Genomic DNA, 10729 nt, shown 5'->3' with positions numbered 1-10729 from the left:
TAGTGCAAATCTTTTGGCCAACATTAAAAAAAAAAAAAAAATTAATTACTGTACGATTTATTTTTTGTTTAAACGAAATGTTCACTTTCTTATTAAAACTATTAAAAACGATCATTCAATATTTTACTACAGAGAGCAGTGTCGTCGAAATATTATTTCCGAATACTGAAAAAGTTCTAGAAAAACTATCACCGTATCTGGTTTGTATGTACTTACATTTAATTATCGTGTTGCCTAGTAAACTTTAAGATAAAATAACTTTGTAAAAAAACTTAATTTCTAACTTATTACGATGTTTGTATTTCATTATAGTTTTCACAATATTATAATCTGCTCAAAATAGTAAGATGTCGACTATTAGTGAACCCACAACTTGGTATTTCACCGGTGATGAACATGAACCATTCTTAGAGACACCCTTAAAAGGTAAAATAAAAACATAATACTTTTACAGTTTTACAGTTGCCAAAAATTACTTTTGAAACAAAACATTATTTTAAATCTTGAATAACAGATTGTAAAAATGGTTTGGTGTTTGCCTACATGATACTTGTATAAAAAATTGTTATAATATACTTTGTTTATTTGTTAAGTAGTTTGCTGTATACTTATATTGAGTGCCTTTACCTGAACGGGAAAAAAATAATATAATTATTGAGTCCCGGGTACAAACGGGAAACTAGTAGTATACGAATTGAGTCCGAAGATTATTTTGAGTAAAATATAAAATCAACACAATTAACCTCCGGAGTCCAAACATAGCGGAAATCATGCCGTGCCATGCGTCAAAAGCCGCTCCAGATGAATATACCTATATATATATATACATATACGTATCGTTCATATCAATTTTATGACTTCCGTCAGATAATATAGTAACATATTATACTATAGGCCGGGAATTTTAGATTTTATTTCTATCATCGCTAGTATAATAATTATCTTATTGATTTTAACCCGAAGACAAACAAAGACGAATCATGTATATTTATATTGATTAATAACAAAACAAAAAATATAATAATATTTAAATATTTAAAATTTTTAATTATTCGTGATACAATATATGATGACGGGACTTTTAAAAGCTGCCCAATACAATTTACTCAACGGTTTACTATCCACGGAATGAAAAACAACAACTACATACCTTTCGTATTTTGTTTACTTTTGGACAAATTTTTAAAAAATTACATATCTGAAAACTCACAATATCCTCCGGAAATGTGAGCCTCAATTATTTATTCATTGACGAAAACCACCAACAGTTGTGAACCCTTTCATTCGAAAATTAATGGTATATTTTATTCAGCCCATCCAAATATTTGCCAATTTATAAACATTTTGTTGAATGTACAATGCGAAACGTACATACAAATTATAAGTGTTCATATAATTAAAATACAAAAAAATATATAATAGAAAAAGAAATCGGACATCAAATGCAGCTGTTGCAAACTTGCAATCAAACACAATAACTAGTTTTGAATACATACAATGCTTATCCCATAAATTTTTACTAGGTAATATAAACAATTTTATTTTATCATTACAATCTATATTTATTTAATTATACACAAATTATTCATATTATATTATAAACACCTACATTATTATATAATTATATTATACAATATTTAAAAAATAAAAAACATTTTTAACCATTTAGTTAACCATGTAGATTTTTTGTTACAGGCAGTCCTAAGTCTGTAAAAATAGGAAGGAAATTTTTTTTTTTTTAATTTTACGGGACTCAGTTAATATTAAAACAGGGACTCAATTAATATTATACCTACATTTTCACTGAACTCAATTGGTATATACCCTAAAAGCTTAAAACAAGCCAGGATTCAATTTATCATAAAAGGTTAAACTGGGACTCAGTTCGTATGCAGCCCAATTATCATAAGGATTTTAATAGATAATAAACTAATAAAAGATAATTTCGAAATTATGATTTTTTAATAATATAATATACTAGTAAACCTTTTTTTGAATTTCTTGAAATCATATTATTTTAATATTAAATTCTTAATATAAAAATATTTATTTTTGGAAAAATTAGAAATATTTTTATTTGATTTTCTAATAAAAAAACAAAATAATGTAAATACTCGTATAATTAATATAGGTTAACTTAATTTATACGATCAAATATAACGTATATTACCTTATATTCGTCGTAAGCTTATTCAAATAAAAAGAAACGACAAGAACGTTCAATGAAACACGCAATAACCATATACAAGGCCAAACACTATATATTTTTATTCCGATCCAATGTTTATTGTAGCATAATAATCATAATATCGTATTATTCCTCTGAACGTTTTCTTTTTATATATATAAAAAAAACCCAAAATGTAAACTTATTGTCTCTCTTTAAACTTGAAGTCAGTTTGTATGCTTTTTCTTAGAGTGTACATCTGAGCAGATACAAGCAAAACTGGAATATTTAATAAAAAATATTTTGCTTCTTAGATGCGAATGCGAAGTAATAGAATTGAATTCGATAAAAGTACAACCCGAGCTTATCACTTCAAGTAAATTACTAATATATAATACATTTCCAGGAATCAATAATATAAGTACTATATTACATATACAACAATCTCATATTGTTAATGTTTTGGCATACAGACACAATCGATGTTTCGTGGATGCCCTTCGTTTTCGATGATTTACCTCCAGTCATTACTAAAATCCCAAAAATATCGAAAGAAAAGCTTCGTCAGTCCGTGATTTTGGCAAAATCTAATAAATCGGTTCTTGGTAGCATGTATAGTGTTGTTAATAATGCAATCACAGTGAATAAGTAAGTTTAGTTTAAGCCATTTGTTAAGATATTTTTTATTCACTTCGTTTGACTCGTCTTGCAGTATATATGCAATTATGAACGCGTACAAAACACATTTACATTATGCGTATACTTTGGTTTTTTCCCAATTTTTCAATTTTTAAACAAATTATGAGAATTTTTAATAATTCATAACCAGGGTTGGAAAACTTAGACAAGATGCTTAAAAAAAAAAAGAATCCAGATATAATAATATTATTGTACATGGTAACTATATTTCATGGTCTTATGGAGTAGCAAACGATATTCATTCTCACGCAAAATAATAATAAGTAACGACGATAATTTAAAGTAATTGCAGTTCATTTTGTAAAATTTTTCAAGTGAGTTAACTCTTTAACTTTTAAATCGTTTCGAACTTTTTCCAAATAAAGTTTTAATACCGTATCGTCCGTATCCCAGGAATAGTCGCCATCAATTTAATTTACTGAAAACATTAAATATTTTGGATCATAAAACATAGAAATTAGCATTTAAAATAATAGTTACGTGTGCAAAATCAATCTCTTATAATCATAATTCTATATTATGACAATATTACCTATTATGATTTAGTTAATTTGTTTGGAGATCCATAAATCATATTTGTATGGATTGTACGGTTTCTTACAGAATATCTATACACCAAGTGATTGCCGAAGTAGAGAAAGCCGTAATAACCTTGGAAGAACAATTTGATAAATTAAACGCCAAAATGATTAAGAACCTCGATAAAATTGAAATCGAAACTGAAAACATCGAACTCGAAATTAATAGACAACTTCAATACATCGAAACCTATAGGTGTGTATGTACCTAATAATACTCTTTATATTGTATTTATGTAATATTTTAATTTATTCAATCGTAAAACCTAGATAAAATAGTTGACTACTGACCATGTATAATAAATCATATTTATTATTATCTATATCTACCAAATAATTGTCGGTCTATAACTTATTAATAAAAAAAAACGATAAGTATTATTATAAATGGTAATTGTTGAGTGGTGATGCACTGACTATATGTACTATATTAAAATAAAAAGCTCTGAAATGTCAAAAATATGGACGGTTACAATAATTGTGTAAAAATCGTAGTAGGGTAGGTACTTTGGTAACCGTTAAAATATAAAATATAAAACATCCATAATAATATATCAAAGTCATCTTTCGCATGAAATATGTTAATATTTATATGTGTATACGCGGAGTTATCGAGAATAAGATAGTGTTACAGGAACACAACAGAACAATAATTTCAATGTGAAAATATGACTGAATTAAGTGTAAATTTGGGTCCATGGTGCTGAATATTATCCGTCCTAAGTTTTGAGTGTATTACACGCAAATACGTGTATTTATTGTATTATCTAAATACGTTAATACCTTACATACAGGACAAACGTCTTGGTGGCCGGCGTTAACAAATTAACTAAGCGCATACCGGCCGAGAAATATGAGAAATTTATAAAAAAAAAAATTATGTCGAGTTCAATATACCTGAACGATATACAATTCAAAATAATAGATGCCCTCGCCGAGCAGGAGATGCTGCGCGAAAGTTACGTGACTTCGAAACATATACGGAACACGGTATTCGAAGCGGACATGCATAACGTCAGGATACTGAACAAAAAACTATTGAAAGAACAAACCGACATAATAGAGAAGAATAAAAAACTTAAATACCACCTAAGTATGCATAAAATATTTCGTTAATAAAATAAATAAATTTATTTTTTAAATTTCTATTTAGGTGTCGTTCGTCAAAATTGTTTGGTAAAAAAATATTATTTTAGAAAATTCGAACTTGGTTTAGTCTTACCAACATTGGACGCAGAAATTAAACATTATAGAAATAAATTACTAAGACAAACACCTATTACTCAAAAGGTAATAATCATTCATCTGCAACATTAATCTTATAATAAATATATATTTTCATATACCTTCATTAAAAAGAAATCTATTCAATAATATCGAATAGACTCAAATATCTAATAAAATAACGTAACGCATGAGTATAAAAGTAAAAACTATTACTATGTAATTTATTTGGTGATCTATTCTAAAATTTAGATAACTGTAGAGGAAGAAAGTCACAGTAAAAATAAGAAAGATAAAGGCGATAATGATGATGATGATGATGATGATGATGATAATGACGAAAACGATGAGTATGAATTCAATGAAACTGAAGTAAGTACATGTGGTTTGAAATTTTTAATATGTATTTTATTAAAATTAACATTACACCTGAATATTGGAAATTGAAAATAAAAAGCAGATATAGCTTTGATCATTAGGAAACAAATATTTTATATTATATCAGTAATAATTTGTGTATTTATATTACATGCATGTATATATTATTATTATAATTGTGTGTGGTTCTAAACTTAAAAATAGTAATTTATAAATATCAGTCATAACATTATGATATATGTTTTATAGTACATTATTATATTACCTATTACATTATAATAAGAGTATATTTTTTTTTTTTTAGGATGAACGGATTGATCACTACCTTAAACTTAAAAGATCTATAGAAAAGACAGAGAAGGATATTAAAATGATGAAACTGAAAATAGATCGAAAAAATAAACTTGTAGAATTGTATGAATCAATATTGAGAAAAAAAAATATTGTTGTACCCCAAATTACAATATAAATCCTATGTTATTGGTTTAAATGTATTACTATTTGTGCATTTTAGGTTTTGAACGGAGCGATGAATGTATTCATTTTACAATGATGAGAGTTTTTTTTCTGTTTATCAACCAGTTTTAGGCAGTAAAAATGCTTCGAAAATAGGGGTAGTTTATATAGAAAATTGAATCTAGTGATTACGAGTACTTTGGGAGATCAAAAGTAAAAATGTTTAACACTTTTTTTTTAAATCAAGAAAAACAAAAAAAAATTAAGGAAAAACGGGAATTTTTACACAAACCCAATTTTTAACAAAATCAATTTTGTTTTTTAGTAGAACTCAAAAATAAATTACCGTAAACACTTGAAATTTTCACGAAATGTTAATATAATTATTTTCTATGTATGATGTAATATTTCAACTCTATTTGAATTATTTATAGAGATGAAAAATTTTCAAATTTGTCAAGTTTTTTTTTTAAGAAATGTTGATTAGAAAATATTTGCTAATACAAAGCGTATATATATTATTACAATATACTGTCCGACTGACTTGTATAATATAATTTAAAGTGTGTGTCTGCGTTATTGCAATTTTTGTTTCTAAATTTAATACCATTATAAGATCCACATAAAATCTTAATGTACCTAAGTAATTATTAATTTGATATTGTTTTTTTTTTCATTGCCGTATCTTATTTTGTAGTGTAGAATCAAAGTAAAATTAAAATATTTTAATCTAATTTGAATCATAATAAAGCGAAAACATAAAAAATCTATTATTATCAACACAATTATCAAACTATTTTGGAGACAAAATTCAGTTAATATTATAATATATTTCTCCCTGGTATATTATTTAGTTTCTATTTCAATAATTAGCGATTATGTGTTATGTACAAACCAATTAATTTAATAAAAGGCGTTTTTATAGGCAAATTCTATTCAATGTTTTTATTTATAAAAGTAGACAATTATCTAAAGACAAAAATTGATTGATTTTTCTATTACTAAGCTAAACAAACAAACAACACATTTTTCATTATATAGTTAACTTGAAATAGTGAATATTTTATGTATATTTTTATATTGAAATATACAGATTTAAAAATGTTTAGTATGTAGTCAATGTTTAAATATTACTGTAAATTCAATATTTTCACAAATTCCTATTTTCTGCATTAACCATTTTAAATAAAAAATCTTGTAAAATTGCATAATTGTTAAATATTCGATATTTCAGAATTTTATTTTATTAATTTGGGTCTAAAAACTTGATTTTTTAATTGGATTAGTTTTGTGGTAAATTTGGTTCGTATAATGTGATAAATGTTTCGAAAAAAAAAACGATTGATGAGAAAATGTTTATCAATTTTCTATTATACGACCGAGATGCGACATTAAGAGTCGAAATTTTATCTTTGGGTGTGACTATATTGAACTGCAACGACTTCAAAGATGGTTTGAACAATATTCATAATAAGGAATAAGAATTTAAACGGAATTTCAAAAACCGCAATAAACCCAAATTTGTTCACCCAAATCGTTGAATCCGTATATCAGCAATAATTAGTTATTATTGAAATACACACGAAAAGATCAATTTCGAAGGTAATCGGTATTTTATTATTATATTTACATTACTACTTCACACAATTTCATAGCTGAACGCCTGAACATCATAATAACAACATTTAAAATATATACCTATTCGCTTAAATTCAATAATATTAATATAAGTGTAGCGTCTGTAGCCTGTAGTATTTAAAAATTTATCATAATAATAATCAAATAAAACATTACACTTTAATACCAATTAATCCTAGTCAATATAATATATTATTATTCCATTAAAAATTACGGAGTATTTACATTTTGTAATCGAAATCATGCAAAATGCAATAGCCAATAAGTTTCTTTCATTTTATTTCCCCCCATAGATTCTTAAATATTTTATTGTTGAATTTGCTTACAAAATTTCAATCACGAAAGTTTAGCCAAATAACATAATAATACTAAATCTTCATTTTTAAATTACTGAAAGTAATAATGAATTTATTATTAAACTTGTAAAAGACAAATAAATGATCGAGAAAAAATTAAACTGTATTAACAATGATTAAAAATAGCGATTATAGCATACGCCCGCCACATAGGGTATGATACAGCATTTTATGAAATTTCCCATTATTATAACTTCAAATTTCCCAAACCTTAACTGCGGAAATATGTGTCTTATCGACTCAGACTAAAATTAAAAATATAAAAAATAAAACGATTCGGCTTAAAAAAAATTGTCGTTTTCAAAATTGTTTACAAAAATATTGTTGTTGTATAGTACTTGATCCCTGACATACAGGTTCGCGGTTACAATCATCATTTTCTCCGTAACATTTATTTATTCCAAACGTTTTTAAAAACGCTGTACATTTGCAGTTTATACACCGCCACTTTATTTCGCCTAAAGCTAACGTACGATGAGTTACTTTAGAATATTTAAAATGTTCTACAACTAACAGTGGCTGTCCACATTGGGACTCAACTATATACGTGTCACGTCACGGTTGTGTATAAACACTACTGAAACGTTGTTTCAAAAGTCCAATATGAAAATGAAATTATTTGTCTGAATGTTTAAATACATTCGTTAACAAAAAATTGTTCACTATAAGATATAATGCGTTATCTATTATTTGCGGATTAAATTATGTAGTGCTTATTATATTTTATTGGTCAAAATTTAATTTTGGCCCATTGAATACAGTTATAGTAGGTATATTATAAAAGTTATTTGTTTTTTGTGAGATAGATATTATAAAAAATGCGAATTCTATTATGCTACACTGAAAAATGTTGTATTTTTAGCGTTGTTAGGTGCTTGTTAAACGTTTTCTAATTGATAAAGTATTATAAAAATTATTGTATACGGGCTACATATTTATCAAGAGAATAACAAGAATTAAAATTTATAAAGATATTAGTTTTATTAATATATGAAATGTTTTGTATAATTTGCTATTTGAACATCAACAACTGATAATGGACTGTAACATAAAGATAAACAATTTTAAATTGTATACAATTTTAAAAAAACGTGTATGTATTTAAAAATGTTTAAATCATCAATATTTTCGATAAATAAAATTATAAAATGGTATCCTAGCACCTACTATAAAAAAATCAATGTATTTATAAGATGTACAATCAATGTTTTTTTTTTTGAGGTTTTTCATATAAGTATTCTATTTAAATATTTTTTTCTATTCAATTTTACATTATAAAATATACCATGTACTTTAGTGTGTTATTAATCTTATGGAACTTTTCAAATGCATTAGCAACTCCAATATCGGGTATAAATAATGAAAATAAATATTATAATCCAAATCACCAATACAATATATCATGGGACTATGATCAGCTAGTAAGTCTTAAATTAACGATCACAGAATAAATTGTGTTAATTTTTGTGTTAAATTATTATTAAAATATACAACACTTATAATAAATACACTAATAATTTTAGATGGTAGGAATAACTATAACTAATAATAACAACTTAAATCTATAAAAATGGATACCTATACAAATTTTACTTTTACACGTCTGATCGAGACAAGCACAGGCGCAATTTGGGGGGACTTGTAGGGGCTTAGCACCTCCAGTATTAAAATTGGCTCATCCAAAAATTTGAATTTGAATTAAATTATTAAATTCTAAATTAATATTATCTAAACTACATAATTATTATAGTAATAAACGTCGTTTAAAGAAATAATTTTCTAAATTTTAAACAACCATTCATTATTCATTACCCAATATAACATTTAAAATATTTAAATTTGTCTACACGCTACAATATAGTCGACAGCAGTATATTTTTAGTATTGGAAATGGTTTTTACAACAGCCCCAGACCCCAGTCATTAGCTAGTACTTATAGTTCATTAGTTGGTTTATGAATTTAATAATTCGTTTATAAATTATGAGTGTTATGACATTGTAAATTATAACACTAATACAGTATGCAATTGAACAATTAAAAAGACTTGTAGTTTTTAGTTTTGTGATGTTATATAATTTTGTTAGAATTTATAAATTATAATATTTTTTACCAACGTTAGCCCCACGACAAGCAAGTAGTTATTCTCGGTTATGAGGAAGATTAAAAATTGATTTCAAACTTCAACGAGTCAAGATAGACTTACTAATTTATCAAAAATGTATACTGAACGGATTTGTCAAAAGTATTAATCTTGGATAAATTTGCAATATCAAATTGGCGCGGCGGTTACGATTATAATATATATTATATAAGTACCAAAATGTTGTTATTAAACTATTTTTCATTTTAGTAATATAGATTTATTATAATATATTAATTCAGAATCGTATTAAATGAGAAAAGTGGATGAGAAAAAAAATAACATGTTACATAATATTACACAAATCAATAAATTTTGAAGGTATTTTAACAAGGGATGTATGGGGCGCAGGGCCCCCACGGGTTTGTTTCATTTAAATATGTAAAGCCCCTCCAAGTAAAAAACTTAAATTGCGTCTATGGAGACATGTCCAATTAATAATGACGATATACAAATGAAATGTGATATGAATGTATTGTATGATATAGAAAAAATGTATGGTATAAAATATTGTGAGGGGAGGAAAAGATGAGCCATAATATTATTGATTTAGTAAATAATTATTTTATTTCAATCGTACCTATGGGTATCTACTGAATGACTGGGTAATCTGTAAGTACTAAATATACAAATTACAAATACCATCACTATTTCTTTTCATATAATTATAATCATGTAAAATGTTCACAGTGTTTTCATTTTGTTTTAATCATTACAAAAATCACATCAAATATATAAGTAAATATGTATTATTGTACTACAACATTTCATCTAATTTATTGGTTTATATTACAGAATAAACCCGTTATGACATTACAAAATTTGTATGATTTCAAGATGACGTCCATATGGGCTTTTTTAATAGGCATGTTGGCTGCATTTGGATTTATGTTTATCTTTTGGATTTTAATTTACAAAGGAATATCTACACAAACAATTGATGACAATAAACAAAAACCAAAGAAGCCCGCAACGATTTGTTCTTGCCTCAATCGTTACTGTTGCAAGGGAAAACCGCCAAAGGAATGTCCAGCCCAACGGCATAAATATCCATTATTTTCCTATAAACGATCACCAAAAATCATAGCATAA

General features: G+C 25.9%; 1 pseudogene; it reads left to right on the top strand.

Annotated features, from left to right (window-relative positions):
• The first annotated feature begins 347 nt into the window (after nt 1-347).
• Nucleotides 348-10729, top strand: LOC113558360 (annotated as a pseudogene).

This window comes from Rhopalosiphum maidis, chromosome 3, assembly GCF_003676215.2.
Source record: "Rhopalosiphum maidis isolate BTI-1 chromosome 3, ASM367621v3, whole genome shotgun sequence".
Classification (NCBI taxonomy): domain Eukaryota; kingdom Metazoa; phylum Arthropoda; class Insecta; order Hemiptera; family Aphididae; genus Rhopalosiphum; species Rhopalosiphum maidis.
The sequence above is the reverse complement of the archived record's forward strand: the minus strand, read 5'-3'. Positions and strand labels throughout refer to the sequence as shown.